The following is a 24,146-nucleotide window of genomic DNA, read 5'->3' as shown; positions in this document are numbered from 1 at the left end:
CACACAATATAAGACCTCATTGGTGAGCCTTCAGAATGTGTCCCAGGTAATCACACCTATTCTCCAACTCCTGTCTTCTCTCCAACACTTTCCCTCTTCCCCTTGCATCTGTGCTTTTTAAGTCCTCATCCTTCAGTATACCTAACATCTCCTTTGTGAAACAACTATGCTCACCCCACTCCTTTCTTGCATCTTGCAAACTCCACTGCCTCAGCTGCAGCGAATGTCAATGGAGTCTCTGCTCAGTCCTCTACGGATCCCACAAACAGAAATGGAAAGCTCTCATCATTTGTATGCTCACTTGTGTGTGTACGTGAGTGCATGAGAGAAAGGTAGAGAAAATGAGAGGGAACAAAAGTAGGAGAGGGAGAGAGAGAGAGGGAGAGAGAGAGAGATCTTGAGTTCAAACTGTCTCCATCATCCAAGGCTGCTGGGCCAGGAGTTTATTCTAAACAAACACAAATCTATCTAAATGCAATGTGGTACCCTGGATTGGATCCTAGACCAGAAAAAGGCCTTTATTTAAAAGAAAAAAAAACTGCTGAAATCCAAAAAACGTTTAGAGTTCAGTTAATAGTAATGTACCAATTTTCATCTGTTAGTTTTGACAAGTGTCCCATGGTTACATAATGTGTTAACATGAGGGAAAACTGGATAAGAGTATACAAAAACTCTCGGCATCATCTTTGCAATTTTTCTGTAAATCTAAAATAACTCTAAAAGTTTACTTAAAGATATGTACACATATATATGTATATATAACACACACATATAGCTATATATGTACATATAAGATTAGACAGATAGATAGATTGGAATTGTGAGAATTTTTTTTTCCCTTCAGAAAACCACCAACTCTAGTTTACTCCAAAATGTGTTAGCGAATGATGACAATTTCCCAGAAGATTGTGAGGAAAGATGAGGAAAAGATTTTACATCATTACACAGCACATGAAAAAACTTAAATCTCTATAAGATTATTGTTCTTCCCCCAAAATCTCTCTAGCTGCTTCAGTACTCTCTTCTCCCAATACTATTAAGCGTTCTGGTTATCATTACTGCAGAACAAACTACCCTAAAACTTAATGACTTAAAACAGTCAATTATTATAACTCACAATTTTGTTCTTCAGGAATATGGGCAGGATATCAGCAGGGTGATTTTTCTGTTCCACATGTCATTAATTGAGGTCACTGGGTCGCTCAGCTAGCAGATGGAATGGTCTGGACGGTCCAAGATGGCGTCCCAAACATGCCTGGCACCTTGGCAGGAATGACTAGAAGGCTGGGCACAGCTTTGGTTTTGAACCATGTGCCTACATATAGCCTCTCCACCAGGGTAGCCTCCAAGTAGTTGGACTTTTTACATGGCAACTGAGGCATCCTAGAATGTTCCAAAAATAGGAAGTGGAAACTGTCAGTATATTAAAGACTGTGCCAAGAAACTAGCATACCATCACTTGTGCCATATTCTAGTCATCAGCGTAGTCACAGAATCTGCCAGTCACTGATTCAAAAGGAAGAGGCTTAGACTGCACCTCTCAATGGGAGGCGTATCAAAGAATTTGTGGCTGTCCTTAATCTGCCACACTAAGCATTTAATACACATTTCAGACATTTTTCTAATGAATGAGAAAATTAAAAGTTTCTACCTTCAGAAAGCTAGCTCAGTATGTAGGCCAAGTGGCAGATGCATAGATAATTATTAAGCTATAGAGATATATTTTATTGTGTGAAAGTGATTGTTTTGCTTTCATTTCCTGGGAATTGATTAAAAATAGAATTATCATTGACCCGTACTTGTTTATCTCATTCTTTCATTCAAGTTGGAATATGGTGTCACTATGAAAACATTTTCTGTATTAGCACTAGTACATTAAAATAAGGTAGTTTTTTTCTTTAATCCCAAATTCAAGAGTTAAGATGATAGGTTAAAAGGTACTGAGTGTGCCAAATTTTCTTTCAAAGAATATATGAACATCTAATAAAATGGCAAAAAAAAATTTTTAAATAACAAGTAATGACAAGGATACAGAGCAACTGGAACATTCACACATTACTGGTGGGGATACAAATGGTACAGCCACTCTGGAAAAACTGTTGAGAAGTTTCTCATAAAGTTAAACAAACACCAGCAAACTCTCACTCCTAGAGCATAGGTTGGCAAACTATTTCTGTAAAGGCCAGGTAGAAAATATTATACAGGCTTTGTGAGACAGTCTCTATTGCAACTACTCAGTTTTGTCATTATAGCATGAAAGTCACCACAGACAATTTGTAAATGAATGAGCATGGCTGTGTTTCAATAAAACTCTATTTACAAAAACAGGCAGTGGGCTGGATTTAGCCTTTGGGCCTAGAAAAATTAAAATATGTTCACACAAAAACCTGCACACAAATGTTTACAGCAACTCTTTCCATAACTGACAAAAACTGTCCTTCAATAGATTAATGCATAAACAAACTGTGGTACATCCATAAAATGGAATTCTACTCAGCAATTAAAGTATTGCTATTCAATACATACAACAAAATGGATGAATCTCAAAGGCATTATGCTAAGCGAAAGAAGCCAATCTCAAACAGTTGCTTACTGGTATGAGTCTATTTATATGAAATTCTAAAAAAGACAAAACTATAGGGACAGAGAATAGATTAGTGGTTGACAAGGGTTAGGAGTTGGGGGAGAATGTACCTACAAAGGGTCAGCACAGGGAGTTTTTTGAGGTGAAAGAACAGTTCTGTATTCTGATTGTGGAGGTGGTTACACAAATTTATACATGTGTTAAAACTAAGAACAGTACACACCTCCCAAAAAAGTCAAGGTTAACATGTTATTTTAAAAATAAATAATATGAAGAAAAGTATTTTCTCCACTATAAATTCATCAAACAAAAAGACTATTTCTGTAAACAGAGAACTGGAGTGTAGAGATTATGACTAGAACAATATTTAAATTCCCACTCAAAATTTTGAATAATTTATAATAACATAATAAATATAATTATATAATACTATATATAATTTATTTATACTTGCCTTGCTTTTTTTCACCTTTATCCTTGAAGTTCAGAAACTTCTCAACTATCCCAGCTACTATATGCCTGAATGTATTTTCAGCAGTATCTATTCTTTTTGTTGCTTCCCATGTGGTTTTCATCATTTCATTATTTTACATTCTTCTTTCATTTCTTCATTGTACTGTTCCAGCCCATTTTTTGCCTTCTTCTGCTGACTTTCTTTGAGCCTTTTGCTAATTCTCTTTCCCCCATGAAGAAACAGGGAACAGGTTTTCTGTAATTTTTTTGAGTATGTAGAACAATTATCCAAACTCTTCCTGTTTTCCCATGCCTCCTTGGAGGCATTTTCTTTTTTTTTAAGATTTATTTCTTATTTATTTTTATTTATTTTATTTATCTTTGGCTGTGTCAGGTCTTAGTTGCAGCATGCGGGATCTTTCGTTGCTGCACGTGGGCTCTTTTTTGCAGTGTGCAGGCTTCTCTCTAGTTGTGGCATGTGGGCTTTCTCTTCTCTAGTTGTGGCGCACAGGCTCCAAGGCACGTGGGCTCTGTAGTTGTGCCGCAAGGGTTCCAGAGTGCGTGGGCTCTGTAGTTTGCAGAACACAAGTCTCTCTAGTTGAGGTGCACGAGTTCAGTAGTTGGGGCACACGGGCTTAGCTGCCCCATGGCATGTGGGATCTTAGTTCCCTGACCAGGGATCGAACCCGCGTCCCCTGCATTGTAAGGCAGATTCTTTACCACTGGACCACCAGGGAAGTCCCTGAGGCATTTTCTTAACCTGTCTTTTGTTGGGGTTCTTTTCTGAACACCTTCTGCAAAGAGTTTAGTCAACTTTGAAGTCAACGAGCACAGCCCACGTAAGAATGTCCTCACTTCTGACATCTTTGCAAGTTCGGAGGTTCCCCAAACCACCCTTAGTTCCAATGATTCATGAGGAAGACTCACAGAACTCAGCAAAAGCTATTATACTCCCAGTTATGGTTTATTACAGCTAAAGGCTACAGATTAAAATCAGCCAAGGGAAGAAGTGCACAGGACAGAGGCCAGGAGGGCTCCAAATACAGATCTTCCAGTTGACCTTTCCTCCGTGGAGTCAGGACAGCATTACTCTCCTGGCATTGATGTGTAACAATGCACACAGAATATTGCCAACCAGGAAAGTTCATGCACATCTCCATGTTCATAGCAGTCTCCGGTCCCCGGCCTCTTCCAGAGATGAGCTGATACTGCAAGATCCAAAGCCCTCACCATAAATCACATTATTATCTGCTGTGGCCAGCCCCCACCCTAATCACATTAACTATCTAGTGTGATCCAAAGGCCCCATGCAAATAAGACATTCCTATTAGGCACGATCTTCCAAAGGCTTAGAGATCTTTCCAAGCTGAGGACAAAGGTCAGACCTCTTTGGCGGTAAGGTTAAATTTTTTACTATACATCCTCCAATATATTTTAATTTTTTAAAAACTTTTCAGGCACAGTCTAGTTTTTGAAGTGGGCTAGGTACATGTTGAAGAAAAGTATAGCAGGAATAATGGGAATCAAGCTGGAGAATTTCACACAGATTTGATGTCTGTAACACCCTTCCATGTAATCTATTTTCTTTGCTGCCACCAGTTTTTTGCAGAGGATCACAGCAACATCCTTTGGGTTAAGGTATTTTGTGTTGTGATTTACTAATCACTTCTCCTTCCTCCACTTCACTTCCCTTCTAGCAATCTCCTCTTTACTAGGATGCAAAATCATAGAAATACCAAGTAAACTAACACCCCTGTAATCGGCAGTTTTCTAAAGAGATATTTGTCACTTCTCCTGTGACTCATTCCAACCCCTCTAAACAAAGAATCAATGTATATACCTGTGAAAACTTTCAATGAGATCTCAATTCTGCTTAGAGAATAAAGAGACAGCTCCCTTGTTTCAGTCTTTGTTTCAGGATCCCTCGTTTACAGTATTTGGTAAGGTATGCTATTTTATAGTTTGTGTCTTACGGTTATGGATTTTATAATTCATTAAAAATGGCACTTTTTCTCTACATTCTCATGTTTGTCATTTTCAACGAGTTTCAAAGGAGAAGAGATTTTTTTTCCATCATCTTTTGCAAAAGGCCCCTCATTTATTTTCAGTTTTGGGGGTGTATGTCTCTGGTAATATAGCTGGATTTTTTTTTTAAAAATGAATACTCTAATAGAGGAATTTGATTCATTAAAATTTTAACTTGGTGAGTAAAATAAATTATAAATGTCTCAGTGTATAAGAAACACTGATATCCTTGAGCAGAATGAAGATATAAATTAAAAATAAGCAAAGAAAAATGCAGATATAATGAAAAGGTAATACTTAACTCATTTTATGACTGCAAAATGAACAAAATTAGAAGAATGAGCCTAAAGTGGTTCCAGGGTGGGTGGTACAGTAGAATCACTCTGAGAAAATATTAAATAGAAACAAAGGAAGGAGTCTGGATTTTGCATAAATACATAAATCTAAACCTGTGTCACAGGAATGCCGTGTGCCTATCGCTTTTCATATTGACTCCAATCGGGGCATTGTAATAAATCATGTAGCTACTGTGTTCAAATTAATTTCTTTAATTATTCCCATCCGTAGAAGAAATCATGGACTAGAAAAAGACAAATGGTCACTCTTCTGCTGCCCTGAGAAAGAGCTGACTAGGGCAAATTGTGCAGCCTGTTACTTAGATTGGTCTGCCTACCCTTCCCACTGTCCAGGATGGCTGAGCTTGCCCAGACAAGGGGCTAACACAGGGAGTCAACACATTTACTGTAATTACTAATATCTTAAAACTTATTCCTGCCCTCTTATGCCATTTTTCCAATTTGTCATTCTTGTTATTGTTTTCTCTTTCCTACCTTTACTCAAATTCATTTTCTTTTCCATTTTATCCTCTAGAAATTTGGAAAATATATAGCCTATTTCTATTCTTCTTATAATTACCCTTAAATTTTGAAAGAATATAACTTTCATTTAAATATTACCACCATGGCCAATATACAATTCTCCATCAGTTTCAGTATCTAGAGCCTTCCCTGCTGGTCACCATCCACCCTTACCCAAACACATACCTTAGCATCTGAGGCAATCATTTGAGGGTGCAGTTGCAGATTATTAAGCTGTTTTACTTTACAGATAAAAAATTACTCAGACTTAACTATTTTGTTTGACTGGTCTTCTTCAGTACTATTTTATCAACACATCTCTTCCTCTTCCCTGGATTCATTTTGCAGGAATAAAGCTTCTAATAACTATGTAATAGGAGAAAAGTAGAGAAATGGATTTAAGATAGTCTTCAAATCAAAATCAGTATAAAAGTCACCCAGATAAGAGTCAGTGGTGAGGGCTATGGAAAAAAAAAATAGATTTCTATAAAACAAGAGGCTTGGGAACACTCGATACCAGCTGGAGAGAAGCCCAAACCACGAGCAGTAAGAGGCCAGTCATACCTCCTCTCACTGGCCCCCCACCCCGCCAAGGGTCTATGGGGGCTATGGTAAGGGGGGGGCCAGCTAGCAGGTGTGGAGAAAGGGAGGAAAACATTAGGCTGGGGCTTTCCCCTCCTGAATAAACCATTGATCTCTCACAAACAAAAGCAAAAAATGCTTTCTCCTCCCAGAGGAAAATGCACCCTTGGTAATGCTGCCTTTTGGTTAAGAATCAAGAGAGATGAGTATTTGTTCCCACTAATGGAAGCACGTACATTAAGTTATATCTGAATGGTGACTTCAGCCCCAAGTATAAATGGGCAAAAGCATAGGCAGACTTTGGTTTTCCCAGCTCCAAAAGTACCTTTCTCTGCCTGGACAACATCTCCAGCAGCTACATATCCCATTAAGATTCTGAAGGCCATGAAAAGATGCACTAAGATATGCTGTATCTGATCTGCTCCGTGCCGTCACCTCATTTGTAATAACATGTTATATCCTTAGTTAATTAAATCAGAAACTTTAAAAAAACATATATTTGCATGGGCAAGAAGGACAAGGATCATTTTCCACAAGCCACCTGAAATACCCCAAATGGTAAATTTGAGGCCTTGCACATCTAAAAATTATCTTTATTTTTCTCTTCCACTGAAATGCTTCTTTGGCTAGGTACAGTATTCTGATCAGTTAAAGAAAATCTTTCTCCCCCCTATCTTTCAAAGTGCTGTTTCATTGCCTTCAAAGATTGCATTACAACAAGAGATCTGATTATTTCTTTGTAGACTTTTTTTTTCTGTCTGAAATCTTTTTAGAAATTTCTCTTTATCCTTTGTCATCTCAGATTTCACCATAAATGTAGCCCTCTTATAATTTATTGTTATTTATTTATTTTGGCTTTATTTATTTGAGTTCTTCTCCAGATATATTTGGAGATGAACATGTTTGATGTGTGCTGCGTCCACCTTCTTTATCTAATCTTACCCCACATACAATAAATCTAGTAAGATAAAAACCTAAGATAAAGTATGGATAAATCTCACATACATAACATCATTGAGCCAAAGGTAACAATACATTCTCTACTATTCCATTTATATAAAGTTCAAACAGGCAAAACTAATCTATGCTGTTAGAAGTCAGAATGGGGGTTATCTTTCGGGGGCTACTTGAATCTTGGTAACATTCTGTTTCTTGGTCTGGATACTGATTACATAGCTGTATTAACTCTGTGCAATTAATTGAGCCATATACTTACAACTTACACACTTTTATGTATGTTGTACTTCAGTTAAAAGTTTTTTATTTTTTAAACTGGATTTAGATTATTTTGAATTCTCCATTCTTTATATATGGAGATAACTTTTCACTTACTTTAACCATAATTTTAAAAACAGATTAGGGACTTCCCTGGTGGCGCAGTGGTTAAGAATCTGCCTGCCAATGCAGGGGACACGGGTTCGAGCCCTGGTCCGGGAAGATCCCACATGTCACGGAGCAACTAAGCCCGTGAGCCACAACTACTGAGCCTGAGCTCTAGAGCCCTCGAGCTACAACTACTGAGCTCGCGAGCCACAACTACTGAAGCCCGCGTGCCTAGAGCCCGTGCTCCGCAACAAGAGAAGCCACCACAATGAGAAGCCCGCGCACTGCAACGAAGAGTAGCCCCCGCTCGCCACAACTAGAGAAAGCCCACACACAGCAACGAAGACCCAATGCAGCCAAAAATAAATAAGTAACAAATAAATAAATTTATTTTTTAAAAAAGACAGGAGTCATTAAAAGGTGAAGCTGGAGCTGGATGAAAAGGTCAAATGTAAGAAAAGTTAAAAATGTACAATTAGTAAGACTTAGTAAGATTAGAACTATAGTAAAGAAAAAGACTGCCAAGGAGGGTTCCTACACTTATTTCCGGTATAAGCAGCTGAAAGAGACCACAGTACCTTACTTTTCAGATTCAAGGCAAACATGATTCACTTCTCATTACATTTACTTTCATAAGCCTAAATTACTTGTGCTATCTTCCTAAAACCAGATCCTATCACTTTCCTGTTCAAAAACCCTTTAATAGCTTTCCTGTACATATAATAAAAAAATTTTTTTAATTCAAACATGGTCAATAATGCCATCTATGATTTGGCTCCCACCTACTCCCTCATCATCTCACAACACTTTCCTTCTCACCCACAACACTTAAAGCTATGTAGCTTTCCTCAGTTCTATAAAATATCAAGATCTTGGTCTCCTCAGGGTCTCAGACATGACTTCCTTCTAAAATTTTAATTTCCTTCCCCACCGCTCGCCACAACTAGAGAAAGCCCACACACAGCAACGAAGACCCAATGCAGCCAAAAATAAATAAGTAACAAATAAATAAATTTATTTTTTAAAAAAGACAGGAGTCATTAAAAGGTGAAGCTGGAGCTGGATGAAAAGGTCAAATGTAAGAAAAGTTAAAAATGTACAATTAGTAAGACTTAGTAAGATTAGAACTATAGTAAAGAAAAAGACTGCCAAGGAGGGTTCCTACACTTATTTCCGGTATAAGCAGCTGAAAGAGACCACAGTACCTTACTTTTCAGATTCAAGGCAAACATGATTCACTTCTCATTACATTTACTTTCATAAGCCTAAATTACTTGTGCTATCTTCCTAAAACCAGATCCTATCACTTTCCTGTTCAAAAACCCTTTAATAGCTTTCCTGTACATATAATAAAAAAATTTTTTTAATTCAAACATGGTCAATAATGCCATCTATGATTTGGCTCCCACCTACTCCCTCATCATCTCACAACACTTTCCTTCTCACCCACAACACTTAAAGCTATGTAGCTTTCCTCAGTTCTATAAAATATCAAGATCTTGGTCTCCTCAGGGTCTCAGACATGACTTCCTTCTAAAATTTTAATTTCCTTCCCCACTGTTCACCTCTCTAGGTCTCAGCTTAAATATCATTCCAGCAAACACACCTTCAATGACTGCCCTTCCCCCCACTTGTTAGGTCCCCTAGTTATTCTTCATATCCTATTTGTGATTATGTATTTAAGTTGACATGTTTGTCTACCTCCCCCTCTAGACTAAGTTAGGGCAGCGACTTTATCTATTTGATTCTCCTGTATAGATCCAGTTCCTAGCACAGTGTACAGTGGTATACAGGAGGTGCTCAAACATTGAATGAATGAATGAATGCACACAGGATGAATAGCAGATTTGAGGGGAGAAAGATTTCAGGTTTGGGTATTTTTAATCTGAAGTATCTATGCATTATCAAAGAAGAAATGCTAGGCACACAGAAATAACTACCTGGATTTCAGGAGAAAGATCTAGGACAGAAAGACTGATTTGGGAGTAATCAATAAGTAACTGAAGCCATCCAAAGGCTGAGAATATACAGAGAGAAGAAATTTTAAGCAGAAGGGGAAGGAGGCTAAGACTAAGAAAGAACAATCAAATTGATGGGAGAAAAATGAGAAGTTTGTGATACCTTTAAGTGTGATACCACTGAGGACATTATTTCAAAACCAGAGTAAATAATGCGAAATACTGCAAAAAGGTAAGGACTAAGAGCTATCTACTAGATTTAGTGACAAAGCTACTGATGACCTTGGATAGCATATCAATGGAATGATGAGTAGAAATAAGCATTCAGTTAACTGAAAACTCAATCAGTGGAGCAGAGGTTGAGAAAGCTACCAAAAACTTGGATGCTTATGTTAAAGGAGATGGAAGGGCTTCTTCCCCTTTTTTAAAGAATGAAAGCTGAGCATATTTAAATTATGAGGAGATGGAGTCAGTAAAGAGAAATCTAAGTTAGACAATTGCTAGAGCTTTGTATCCCATAGGGTAGGAAAGATGTAGGACCCAGAGCACAGGAAAGAGGGTCAGCCTTAGAATGGTAATTCTCCATTCCACTGCAATCAGAGAAAAGATGGGTTGGATTCAGTTACATTTGTAGATAAGGGGGCAATAATTAAGGAATAGTTTCAACTTCCTCTGTGCAGTAGGAGATGAGGTACTCTGCTAAGATTAAGTAGAGGGCTAATATAATAAATCAATAGAACATGAGATTTAAAATGGCCACTATCATGAAAAGTAAAGGAAAAGAGAAAGGAATTTCAAGAAGCACTACAGGCTTATGAGTTTGGAGACAATGAATTTCTAATAGCAGTTAACAGTGTGATTCTTTCATTTCCTTTGCAGCTCTTGCCTGAGCCAAAATCGGGGGACTAAGACTGATATAAGATTTGTATTTTGGAGGGCACATGAACAAAAAGACAAAAGAGCAAAGAAGTTAGAGGTATTGGCAATAGCACACTTAAATGAGTGGGTAAGGTGGGAAGGGTGGACAAGGAAAAAGGAAAAACAACAGGTTCCTCACAGAAGAGAATGGAGAAGTCCAACTGATGCCAAGTAAAGGTGTGGTGGGAACAATGGAGTAATAAAGCTGAGAGAAGTGTAGGCTGACAAAATGAATATGACATTAGAGAAGTGATTTTCCCCATGATAGGCCTACCCCAAGTATCATATTGAATGTATATGTGTACACATATGTGCATAAATTATAGGATCAATTTTAATCTGTACTTGATTTACAAAGTTTAATTCTGACTAACCTCAGGCTACTATTTAAAAAAAAAATTTTAATGCCCTGCTTAAACGGTAGGCCACAAAATCTTTCAATGACGACATACTGCTGTGAATAAAGCAAAAAAGTTAAAAATCACTGGTCTAGGTCAACCTGCTGATTTTACAGAAAAGGAAACAGCCTTCCAGAAGTAAAGTGATTTATCCAAATTCAGCAACTTGCCATAGCAACAGAACTTTAAAAATAAATAGAACTTCCCAGAAAATGTTTTTTCTGTATTGAAAAATGGCTTACCCCTGATCTTTCTGAATAAAAGTATTTCATAATCATCAATCTTTCTTAAAATATTTGACAGAAATATTTGCCACAAATATTATGTTTATCATGCTTACAAATTAAATACTGTGTTCATCATGCTTATAAATTAAATGTTATAAATGATTTATAAGTCTTGTCGAAAGACATGAATTTATAATTTCTATAAATTTCTTTGCCAAAAATTATCAAGGAAAAAGGACAAGCTTAATCGATATAAATGCTACATTTTACTTATACTGTTAATTAAAATTATTCCATTTCTTCTATAATCTTCCTCAACACAGCATTACACACAGCCACTACTGGAAAGAACTGAAACTGGCAAGAGAGATGAACCCTATTTGTCTCATCAGCAGTTTAACCACTCAACAGGTTATATTTTTAAATAAAAAGAGCTCAGAATATTTGCCAGCCTTTGAGCTAAATGTCAGAAAAACAATAAGATAGGAGCTATCTGTTTTCCCATCTACAGACCACATAACAGATGCTCACTAAATGCCTGTTCACATGAAGGAGCAATTTCAGTCTTCTGATCAAAGAGTAAATATTTTGATTTATCTACTACCCTACACCTAAGGATTAAAAAGTTATCACACCTCGCATTTCCTCAAGGAATTTTAAATCTGGCTATGGAGATGAGATAGATAGGCAGTATATGTATACGGTGATGATCAGATATCGGAACTTTATACCTATTGGATGTTAGCCAATAAAGTACTCATCTGGGAAATCGACAGTGAAAGTTCTACCAATGATATCACTGTCAAAATATTTTATAATCAGCTGTTTCACCAAGAAAATCATTAGTTTATTGTCAGATCTCACTTTTAAACCAAGAGTTGAACTACTTCATTTATTCCCCAGACTCACATTTTAAAACTATTCCATAAAAATTTAACCTGAAGACATGAAAGCTTCTACACACTAATTCTTCCCCAAAGAACATCCTGTAAATTCTTAAGATTTCAAAATAAAAACTTCCAAAACACCTCACAAATAGAAGACCTCCTCCAAGAAATTCCCCTTGATCCTCATTATTTGTAGAGTCCATATTTGCAAATTCTCCTACTTGCTAAAATTGATTAGCAATCCCCAAATGAATACTCACAACACTTTCACATCATTCACAGACATGCAGGGGTGGTGACAAATTTGAATTGCCCAATGCTAAGGTCAAACAAGGCTATGTTCTAACTTCTTATTTCAGTTCTCATACTGTAAACAAGTGTCCTTTCCATGGTCTACTTAGTGTCACACTTTTTACATTTTTGTACTTTTTGTTGGAGATTTCACTGTTTAAAATGGCCCCCAAGCAAACCAATATATACAGCATGGATAAACAAGGTCCTACTGTATAGCACAGGGAACTATATTCCATATCCTGTGATAAACCACAATGGAAAGGAATATGAAAAAGAATGTATATATGTGTAAATGAATCACTTTGCTGTACAGCAGAAATTAACACAACACTGTAAATCAACTGTACTTGAATAAAATAAATTTTTAAAAATAAAATAAATTAAAAAATAAAATGGTCCCCAAGCATAGTGCTGAAGTGCTGTCCAGTGTCTAAGCATGAGACTGTGATGTGCCGTAGAGGAAAAATATATATATTAGATAAGCTTCAATCCGACATGAGTTATAGTGCAGTCGGCCATGAGTACAATACTTATGAATCAATAATATATAATAAATAGTGTCCTTAAATAGAAACACACATAAAATCAGGTTATATATAATGATAGGTTGAGAAATATATTGTGACCAGAGGCTCACAGGAACCTAAGCCTGTACTTCCCCTAGGAGCAGTGGTTCAGTGTGTACTAATTCAGCATTCAGTGACTACATAATAAAACTACCCCAAATAACAAGAATCCACTGTACTTTGAAAGTGACACCTTTATGCATGTAAAATTAACAAGACAGGGCAACAGAGTTTGTTCACCAAAATGAACGACCATTTCCCAACATATAGCATTATTCCATGAGAATACTCAATAAATACGTGTGTCAAGTAAATGGTTCAGAAAATTAAGCACTCCAGTTTTATGGCAAAGACCCCTCCAGTGCAATATTCTTCCCCAGCCAGCACAAAGGTAGACCATTCATTCCTTTGTCATTAGCTGGAGCACATGGAGGCAGCCATTAGAAGCTTAAGCACACAATCACCAGAGTCAGAGAAGAAAAAAGTTCGGTTAAGTCTGGTCTTACGTTGCCGTTCTCATTAGTGTACAACTGACCCCTGAACAACACAGGTCCACTTACACAGGAATTTTTTTTCAACGAATATATACTACAAGATCCGAGGTTGGCTGAATCCTCGGAGGCAGAACCTCAGATACTGGAGGGCGGACTGTAAAGCTACGGAGGGAATTTCGACCGCAGGGAGGGTCAGCACTCCTAATTCCGCCCGCACCGCCCCCTCCCCTCCGGAGGCCCACACCTCCTCACCTTTCAAGGGTCAACTGTATTTTCTTTCAGTAGATTTTGTCGGCTTTCACGACGTTTCGAAAATAACCTGTGACCACACATTAATACCAAGCATGAACAAGTGTCTCAATTTTATTTAACATTTTTAAGTGACTGTATAACTCTATGATGCACAATACCAAAAAAGTACAAAATATTCACCATAAGCATGCGGTTATGAAAGTGAATACCCACAATGGTTGCATCATCAACCCAACTAAGAACTTTTGCGCATTTAAAGAAGCCACAGCGTTTTCTGAAAGTTTGCTGGACGTAAACCGCTGCTCTACACCTTCTCCCACTACTGTCTTCGGTACTGGTTCAGATTGCTCAGCAAATACCCACTAGGGGTTAAGAAGGCGGTGAAAAACACCGCGAGGGCAATAGCCACCGCCTGGAAGAGAAGATGAAAAACGCTGTTAGCGACGGCGGCTTCCGGGAACAGTCAGTCACTCGCTGCCGAACAAAAGAAAGAACGAAAACCGCCCTTAAACGTTTTGAGGAGTTTGGCTGTTGTCATCGAAACGGAGGCCTGGTGAAACCTGAAAAGCGGGAGCTCCCTTCCTAGGCGACCCAACAGAAATCTTTGAGGAGAACTCATTTTCCTTCTCATGGCGCCCCAGTTCTGACCTTTGAACTCTGGAAGCTAGACGCTGCCCACGATTTCCAACGTTTTAGGGAAAACGCTACGTCTTGGCAATTTAGAGGGCGATCGAAGGTGGCAGATATTCTGAGGTGGGCAACGACAGCTCTGCCCCTCGGACTTCGCGCCCATAAAAGGTACCGAGGACTAAGGCTCGGCCCTTTGAAGCCCGCGCGCTCCTCCAGGTCGCCGCTTCCCGCCGCCTCAGGCCCAACCCCGGCGGCCTCACCGCGACGCCGCCCCGGCCCCCCACCGGGCCTCTGAGCCCTCCAACTGAGGCCCGGCCACCGAAGCCTCCCACCCGAGCGGCGGCCGCGTCCTCCCCGCCTCGGCCACGCGCTCCCGTCCGTCGCGTCCCGCCTGCGCCGCCCCAGCAGGTGGACCCCAACTCACGATGGTCGACGCGGGGCGCTGGCGCGGAAGCGCCAAGTGGACCAGGCGCTGACCAGGCTGCAGGACCAGCAGGGTCACACGGCGGCGGGGAAGTAGGCAGACAACCGGCAGGCGCGGCATGACTCTCGGCTGAGGCGAAGACGCGAGGATCGGCGAGGCGAAGACGCGAGGATCGGCGAGGCGAAGTGATGTGAGGGGAAGCGAAATGACGCGCGGCAAGGTTTGAGCGCGGGCGCTCCAGAACTGGGTGGGCAACTGGTCTGCGCAGGCGCCCGGGCCAAAGGGTGGGGGGCCTGCTCCCCTTCTCCCCGCTAAGCCCCACCCCCGCCACGCCCCTTCCGCTCCGCACCCTGCTGTGCCCTGCCGTCTCACACGTCCTCCCCACTCCCAGTCCTCGTGCACCTCTTCTCGCGTCACACGTGCAATACCCCAGTCCCGGTACCCCTAGGCCCTGCTTCCTACCCCTCCCACATTGCCCTCTCCCTTACCTACCTTGCCTAGGCCCCCAGCGCTAAGGCACACAGTATCTCGATTTTCTGCTGGTGAGGTGCTGAACACCTCTGTACTTACTTCCCCTTATCTTTCATTCCTCCCTACCTATACATCCTAACATGCCATTACTTCTGTTCGTGGAATTTACAACATTTATACTCTGTTCTCTAATGTTAATTACATTTTCCATACATTGTCTATAACTTAATTCCCAACATTGAAAACCAAGAACAAGTATCTGCTGTGTGCTGATGATATAAAAATATTCATGGCAGGATCAAATAGAGTGTTTGGATCCAGTAAAGAAGGTGATATAATTATATGTCACTAGACTTGTAGCTCTTGAAGGAGAAATGGAATATATTGTGATTTTCAAATTTAATACTATAATAATCCTATATCTACTCTCTAAGATGATCTAGTTTCTTCACATTATTTCACTTCTAGGCTTATTGCACAACCAGCATTCTAGGATTTCTTTTAATTGCCTTGTTTCTACTTCCTGAATTCTTTCTCTGTTTTTGGATTCCTATTTCATTTTGCTGTAGTACATCCTTAAGCACTTCTTTCAGGAAGGGTCTGTGGTTGATAAATTTCCTCAGTCCTTGGAAGTCAAAAAAATATTTTGCTCCATACTTAAATGCTAATTTGGCTGAGTATAGAACTCTGGGCTCAAAATCATTTTTCTTCAGGAATTTTAAAACCATTATTCCCTTGTTTTCTAGCAGCTAGTGTAACTGATGTGAGCCAATATAATTCTCATTCCTTTGATGTAGCCTCTTGTTTCTTCTTGGAATCTTTTTATCTTTGGACTTGTGAAGTTTCTCCAAGTTAGGGCTAGATATGGTTCTTTCTTTCATTCATTCATGAGACTTTTTAATTTGAAGACTTGGATCTTTCTTTAGCTCTGAGAGCTCTACTTCTATGTATTATTTATGTCTTTCCCTCTATTTTCTTTGTCTGTCTTCTCCTTGTGTCTTTACATGGGTGGCAAAAGCAAGGGAGCTCTCTGTGGTCTCTTTTATGAGACAGAATACCATTCACCAGGGCTCTACTCTTGACCTAATCATCTCCCATAGGCTATACCTACTAATACCATCACATTGGGAGTTAGGATTTCAACATATGAATCTGGAAGGAACGTAAATATGCAGTCCATTGCGTTTAGTAAAAAGAAGAATGCAAAACATCTCATTAAAAAGTTTTAATTCTTAAAAATTATCATCACAAGAAAAAAGATTTTGTAACTGTGTGTGGTAACAGATGTTAACTAGACTTATTGTAGGGATCATTTCTCAATATGAAACCACACACCTCAGTTGGGACTTGAACCCACAATCTTCCACCTGAAACCACACAACTCGTCTCTGGACTTAATGAAGCTCAGGTTCTTTATGTTTCAGTGCAGAAGGAATTCAGCGAGAGGCAAAGTGATAGGTAAGAAGTAGATTTATTAATATCCTTTGTAAAGAGGTTGCAGGAACATGGGGCATGAGAGGATGGTCATGTCCCAGGTCTCAGGTGAGTTCTTGGGGTGGGCCACCAAGTGAGGGTCCTTGGCTTCTCGCAGGAAAGCATTCAAGAGCAATCCATAGTAAAGGGAAAGCAGAGATACACATTCCATAGACAGAATATGATCTGTCTCAGAAGGTAAGGGCAGCCCTGGGAGATACACCCTCCATAGACAGAGTGTGGGCTGTCTCAGAAGGTGAGAGCAGCCCTGAAATATGGGGTGGTTAATTTTTATGGGCTGGGTAATTTCATAGGCTAATGAGTGGGAGGATTGTTCCAACTATTTTGGGGAAGGGCTGGGGATTTCCAGGAGTTGGGCCACTGCCCACTTTTTGGTCTTTTATGGTCTGCCTCAGCACTGTCATGGCACTTGTGGGTGTGTCATTTAGCATGATAATGCATTACAATGAGCATATAATGAGGCTCAAGGTCTACTGGAAATTGAATCTTCTGCCATCTTGGACATAGTAGGTTCTAACCAGTTATTGTTGTGTCCTCAATGGCTGTGTCATTTTTTAATGGTTGTGCCCTGCCCCCCTTCCCTCTTGTCTCATTTATATACAAATAGCAAATCATTATATTATACACCTGAAACTAAAATAATGTTATATGTCAATTATATCTAATTTAATTTTTAAATTTTTACTTATCTTTTTACTGAGTATACTTGATTTATATTATATTAGTTTCAGGTATACAACATAATGATTCAAAATTTTATAGATTATACTCCATTTAAAGTTATTAAAAATAAATAAATAAAATAAAGTTATTATAAAATATTGGCCATATTCCCTGTGCTGCACTATATATCCTTGTAACTTATTTATTTTATACATAGTAGTTTGTATCTCTTAATCCCCTACCCTTCTTTTGCCCATTGCTCTTTCCCTCTCCCCAGTGGTAACCACTAGTTTGTTCTCTATATCTGTGAGTCTGTTTCTTTTTTTTATATTCACTACTTACTTTTTAGATTCCACATGTAAGTGACATCATACAGAATTTGTCTTTCTCTATCTGACCCATTTCACTTAGCATAATACCCTCCAAGTCCATCCATGTTGTTGCAAATGGCAAATTTCATTCTTTTTTATGGCTGAGTAGTAGTCCATTTTATATATATATATATATATATATATATATATATATAAAACATCTTCTTTATCCATTCATCTGTTGATAGACACTTAGGTTGCTTCCATATCTTGGCAATTGTAAATAATGCTGCTATGAACATTGGGGTGCATGTATTTTTTTGAATTCAGTATTTTCATTTTTGTTGGATGTATACCCAACCATGGAATTGCTGGGTCATATGGTAGTTCTATTTTTAGCTTTTTGAGAAACCTCTAGACAGTTTTCCACAGTAGCTGCACCAATGTACGTTCCCACCAACAGTGTATGAGGGTTCCCTTTTCTCCACATCCTTGCCAACATTTGTTATTTGTGGTGTTTTTGATGATAGCCTTTCTGACAGGGGTGAGGTAATATCTCATTGTGGTTTTGATTTGCATTTCTCTGATGATTAGTGATGAAGAGCATCTTTTCATATTCCTGTTGGCCATCCATATGTCTTCTTTGGAAAAATGTCTCTCCAGATCTTCTGTCCATTTTTTAATTAGCTTGTTTATTTTTTTGATGTTGAGTTGTATAAGCTGTTTATATATTTTGGATATTAATCTCTTATCAGTCATATCCTTTGCAAATATTTTCTCCCATACAGTAGGTTGTCTTTTTGTTTTGTTGATGGTTTCCTTTGCTGTGCAAAAGTTTTTAAGTTTGATTAGGTCCCATTTGTTTAGTTTTTCTTTTGTTTCCTTTGCCTTAGGAGACAGATCCAAAAAATGTTGCTATGATTTATGTCAAAGAGTGTTCTGCCTATGTTTTCTTCTAGGAGTTTCATGGTTTCCAGTCTTACATTTAGGTCTTCAATCCATTTTGAGTTTATTTCTGTGTATGTTGTGAGAAAATGTTTTAATTTCATTCTTTAACATGTGACTGTCCAGTTTTCCCAGCACAACTTATTCAACAGCCTGTCTTTTCCCCATTATATATTTTTGCCGCCCTTGTCGTAGATTAATTGACCATAAGTATGTGGGTTTATTTCTGGACTCTCTATTCTGTTCCATTAATATATGTGTCTGTTTTTGCACCAGTATCATACTGTTTTGATCACTGTAGCTTTGTAGTATAGTCTGAAGTCAGGGAACATGATACCTCCAGCTCTATTCTTCTTTCTCAAGATTGTTTTGGCTAATTAAAAAAAAAAAGAATATCCACTTCCTTAGTTTAGGGGACAGCAATCTATGGCCCACAACCTGTTTTTCTAAGCAAAGTTTTTTGAAAGCCACACGCAAAGTTTTTATATTGATTGCATAGTGAAATGATACAATTTTGGTATATCTGGTTAAAAATACAGTATAAAAATTAATTGTACCCATTTGTTTTTAGTTCTTTTAACATAGTGACAGAAAGTTTGAAATTACACATAGGTTTCATATCAACCCAATGTTCTCTTGGACAGCTCTGCTCTAGAATCTTACCCTGAGCAATCAGATCCTGCATGAATGTGCCTAGCTACCTCCCTAACCTCATCTCCTTGTCTTCACTCTCCTCTTTGTACATCATGCTGAGTCACACCAGTCTCTTGAATCTACATGGCTTCATTCTGTCTCACTTACAGGTCCCTGCCTGAGAAATCTCCCCTGGACATTCCCACAGCTTACTCACTTACATCATTCCATTCTTGTACTACCCTGCAAAAATACAGCCCTCATCCTATTACCCATGGCTCTCTTTCCGCTTCTCTGAATTATTTTCTTCATGGCCCATCAGGACCATCTGAACATGGTAACTGTGTGTCTCCTTCACTAGGAGGTGAGCACTGCAAGAGCAAGAGTCTTGTCTGACTTGCTCACCCCAAAGCACCCCAAGAGGCACCTCACACATGGTAGGTACTCAATGAATATATGTTGAATGAATGAATAATGAATGCTCACATCTCTTTGCTCTCTTTTCCTTCCCAACTAAAGACACTGTCTGGAGAGAGTAGCCTCTCCGACACAGTAGAAATTGACAACATAGGCAAGGGAGGCACTAGACTGTGAAGAGAGGGAATGAATGCGCAATGGCACATTTCAATATTGGTCACCTGTTTGTAGCTGTGATATGGGAGAGCACAGCTGGACGAGAGATATTAATGTATAATTGTTCCCAGACGTTTCTCTCCCGCTATGGGTCAAAGAAGACTCGAGTTTTGCCTAGTCAGTTTCTTTCTCTCCCTCATCCTTCAAGATGAGATGTCAGAACTATCCCTTTGAACTCTTGTAATGCAGAATCAGGAGGAAACAGAAGGGGCAAAGGACAGGAAGCTCAAGACACCATTGGGTGCAATTTTCTGAAGAGTTGAAAAAAAAGTGTTGCAAAGAATTGCACTGTGTGAGTAAAGTAGAAGGAAAAATGAAAGGGAATTTTTAGAAGGAGTGTTGTAGTCGATATATCCCATTTAGGACATCTGAAAAATTGAAATAAAAAACTTGAAATTTTGAAACTGTTTTGGGGTGACAAACTATATATCTCAATTGACATATCTGAGCCTGGACCACATGGTTGATGATTATATGTTTAGACCATTTACATTAAATGTAAATAAATGTAAGTAATAAGAGGCAAAGTTTATCATATTAAATTTTTTTAAAGATCCAACTATATACTGCCTAAAGAAAACCCACTTAAAGATGAAGATATAGATAGACTAAAAGTAAAAAGATGGAAAAAGATATACATGCAAATATTAGCTACAGAAAGCTGGATTTGCTATACTCTCAAAGTAAATGTCCTTGCAAAGAATTTTTGTACAGATGAAGAGACATTTCATAATGATTAAGGGATCAATTAATTAGAGGACATTAAATTCCTAAATCTTTATGCACTTAATAACAAAGCTTCAAAATAGTTGAAGAAGAAACTGATAGACGCAAAAGAAAAAATAAACAAATCTAAAATTATAGTTGGAGAATTTAAAACTCCTCTTTCAATAATGTTTGTTTTCAACAAAACAAGTAGACAGAAAATCAGTAAGGATATGGAAGACTTGAATAACATCATCATATTGAAGTAACTGATGTTTATAGAACACTCTATTTATCAATACCCAAACACACATTCTTTCCAAGTATACATGCAATATTTACCAAGATAGAATATGTTCTGTGCTATAAAACAAGTCACAATAATTTGAAAGGATTGAACTCATACACAGTATATCATTTGATGACAATGAGATTAAATTAGAAATCAAAACCAGAAAGGTATCTGAAAAAAATCCTCGAATATTTGGAAATTGAACAACACCCTTCTAAGTAACCCATGGGTCAAAGAAGAAATCACAAGGGAAATTAGAAAATATTTTCAACTGAATGAAAATTAAAATACATCAGATTTTGTGGGATGTAGCTCAAGCAGTACTCAGAGGGAAATTTTTGGCATTAAACGCATATATTAGAAAAGAGGAGAGGTGTAGTTAAGTCTTTCATTTCTAATTGTGAAACAAGAGGCTTTGTTTATTACTAAAGACTTTATTTCTCTCTAGATAGGAGACCGGAGGGAATACTGGAAAGAAGTTGGACTTCAACGTCCTACAAATCTAGGTTCAATTCCTGGCTTTGTTATTTTTTAACTGTGTCACGTTGGGCCACTTACATCTTCTCTCAGCCTTAGTTTCCTCACTTGTGAAACTGAGTTAATAACACCTATAGTTCAGGAATACTTCAAGGATTAAATGTGCCTTTGGTACATAGAGGGTCACACAGTGATATCATGCTTTCCCATGTATCGCCAACAGGAGAGGGCAAATTGTGGGTTAGGGCACAACAAATAGTCAAAGTAGATCTAAAGTGCCATGTACAATATAGGGGTAGGGAAGAAAGAGGTATAAACTAGTAGGTATAAAATAAGCTACAAGGATATATGTACAACATGGGGACTATAGCCAATATTTTAAATAACTATATGGAGTATAACCTTTAAAAATTGTGAATCACTGTATTGTACACCTGTAACTTACATAATATTGTACATCAACTATACATCAATAAAAAATAAAAATTTTTTGAAAACAAAAAGGAGAACCATGTAGGAAAGTTGCTAACCCTGAGACGCAGAATCAGCTATCATACTGTTAGAGAAACTCAAACTACGGAATGACCTAAATCAAGATATATAAAGCCCAAGTAATGAGATAATTTCTACCCTTGTACTTGTTTTTTCTGTAGTACCTGCCTTAACATAAAACCCTAGACATTTTCATACAGTTTTCTCTGATTGGTTATTTTTTGATTCCAATGTTGTTGACCTCTGGCATAGTCTGTGAACCTCTCTTTTAGTAGCAGTAGTAGTAGTAGTAGTAGTAGTAGTAGTATTTAACCCTTCTAAAGCACCTATTATGTGCCTGGAACTGCTCTAAGCACTTCACAAAGTACTAACTCTCTTAATTCCCCCATACCCCTATAAGGTAGGCCCTATTTACAGATTATCCCCATTTACAGATGAAGAAACTGAAGCACAGAAAAATCAAGCAAGTTGCCCATAGTTATATTAGTGGTTCGGGAGCTTTTTCTTTTTTTTTTTTTAACATCTTTCTTGGAGTATAATTGTTTTACAATGGTGTGTTAGTTTCTGCTTTATAACAAAGTGAATCAGTTATACATATACATATGTCCCCATATCTCTTCCCTCTTGCGTCTCCCTCCCTCCCACCCTCATAGGGAGCTTTTTTTAATCTCAGGAACTCCTTAGAGGTTATTGATGCCTCTAAAGAGCTTTTGTTTATGTAGGTTATAACTATTAATATTTACTATATTAGAAATAGTTAAATATTTAAAGTATTAATTCACTTAAAAATAGCAATAACAAAAAAAATAGCAATAACAAGCCCATCAGGTACTAACATAAACAACATTTTTATGAAATATAAATATATATTTTTTAAATAGTGAGATGAGTGGCATTGTTTTACATTTTTAAATCTCTTTACTGTCAGGCTTAATAGAAGACTAAACTACCTGAAAAAAAATAAAAATAAAAATATACTACCTGGATTCCACATCTGTTTTTGCATTCAATCTGTTGTGATGTCCTATGTCATGTAACCTCTGGAAAATTCCACCATACGCTCTACAGAGAATGAGTGAAAAAGTCAAATATCTTAGTGTTATTATGAAAAGAATTTTTATTTAATTGTGTTTTTAATGAAAATAACGGTGACATTGTGGGCCCCCTAAAAGGGTCTAGGGGACTCCTAAATCCCCATACTTTGAGCACCTGTGTGTTACATGAGTCCTGTAAGAACTGATTTAATACAGCCTATCCCCACTTCCTGGCCACTGTTGATTGGTTTGAAGTTTGGATCCTGACTCAAATATTGGGCCAAAGCACCCCTCTCCAGGGATGTTATGCTTGGGATCAGCAGACTGAAACTCAGACTCTTTTATGAAATGAATGGTCTAACTTGGGAGCCATGTTGTTTTTCGACCCACGGAGAAAGCCCTTCCACGGTGAGTTTAATAATGAAGCCAAGCTGTTGAAAGCAGCAGAGGTAAGCAACAGAAGGAACATCCTGACCAAGTTCAAACCCCTGGTTCTCACTGTTCCTGAAGCTCTGATACTTTCCTGTCCTTGAGTTCTGGGCCACTCTTTATTTTCTCTATGATAAATCCTGCTTTGGGCTTAAACTAATCGGAGCTGGATTTCTATCACTTGCAACCCAAAGAGTCTTAACAAAGGCTCTGTTCGTCAAGTCTTTTTTTTTTTTTTTTCAAGTCTTTTTTTCCCTCAGGTTTTCCCCCACTTTTTAATAAAAAAGTCAACAAAAATGCTAAAGTAAGCTAAGACAGAGCTCTGTAAGAGACAAGCGTGGCTGAACTAATCCGAATCATGAAAAGTTTAGACTAGGGTGCAGCTGATGTGAGAATCAAGCATCTTAGGTCTTTCTCTGTGACAAAAACCTTAAATTACTTTTGACAGTGTCAGTAAATCTGACTCCAAATTCAGCCACAACGCAAATAAGGTCCCTGCCGGCCCACCCCTACCCCAGGAGGTGGCACTTTTAGCTTCTCAAATTACAGGTACAAACAAACTTCCTCCTTTGATATCTCCAAGTCACAAGAGACTAGCACTGTTGACTTAAACCTCTCCAATTTTCTTTTTTTTTTTTTTTTTTTTTTTTTTTTTTTTGCGGTACGCGGGCCTCTCACTGCCGTGGCCTCTCCCA

General features: G+C 38.2%; 2 long non-coding RNA genes across 2 annotated transcripts in view; both read right to left on the bottom strand.

Moving 5' to 3' along the window:
* Positions 1 to 4,143: 4,143 nt before the first annotated feature.
* On the bottom strand, positions 4,144 to 13,871 carry LOC129392569 (uncharacterized). The gene is made up of 3 exons (XR_008618736.1): positions 13,819 to 13,871; positions 6,106 to 6,285; positions 4,144 to 4,245 (listed from the first exon to the last, which is right to left on the bottom strand). It is a non-coding gene; the product is annotated as an uncharacterized lncRNA (long non-coding RNA).
* A 57-nt stretch (positions 13,872 to 13,928) lies between these two features.
* LOC114487227 (uncharacterized) overlaps positions 13,929 to 24,146 on the bottom strand; it is a 14,377-nt gene continuing 4,159 nt past the window's right edge. Inside the window, exons 2-4 of the long non-coding RNA XR_003682151.2 lie at positions 22,970 to 23,050; positions 14,873 to 15,001; positions 13,929 to 14,230 (exon numbers count right to left, since the gene is read on the bottom strand). This is a non-coding gene — a long non-coding RNA (uncharacterized lncRNA). The remainder of the gene's footprint in view (positions 14,231 to 14,872; positions 15,002 to 22,969; positions 23,051 to 24,146) is intronic.

The sequence above is a fragment of the Physeter macrocephalus genome, chromosome 11 (assembly GCF_002837175.3).
Source record: "Physeter macrocephalus isolate SW-GA chromosome 11, ASM283717v5, whole genome shotgun sequence".
Taxonomy (NCBI): domain Eukaryota; kingdom Metazoa; phylum Chordata; class Mammalia; order Artiodactyla; family Physeteridae; genus Physeter; species Physeter macrocephalus.
This window is presented reverse-complemented; position numbering and strand designations above follow the sequence as displayed.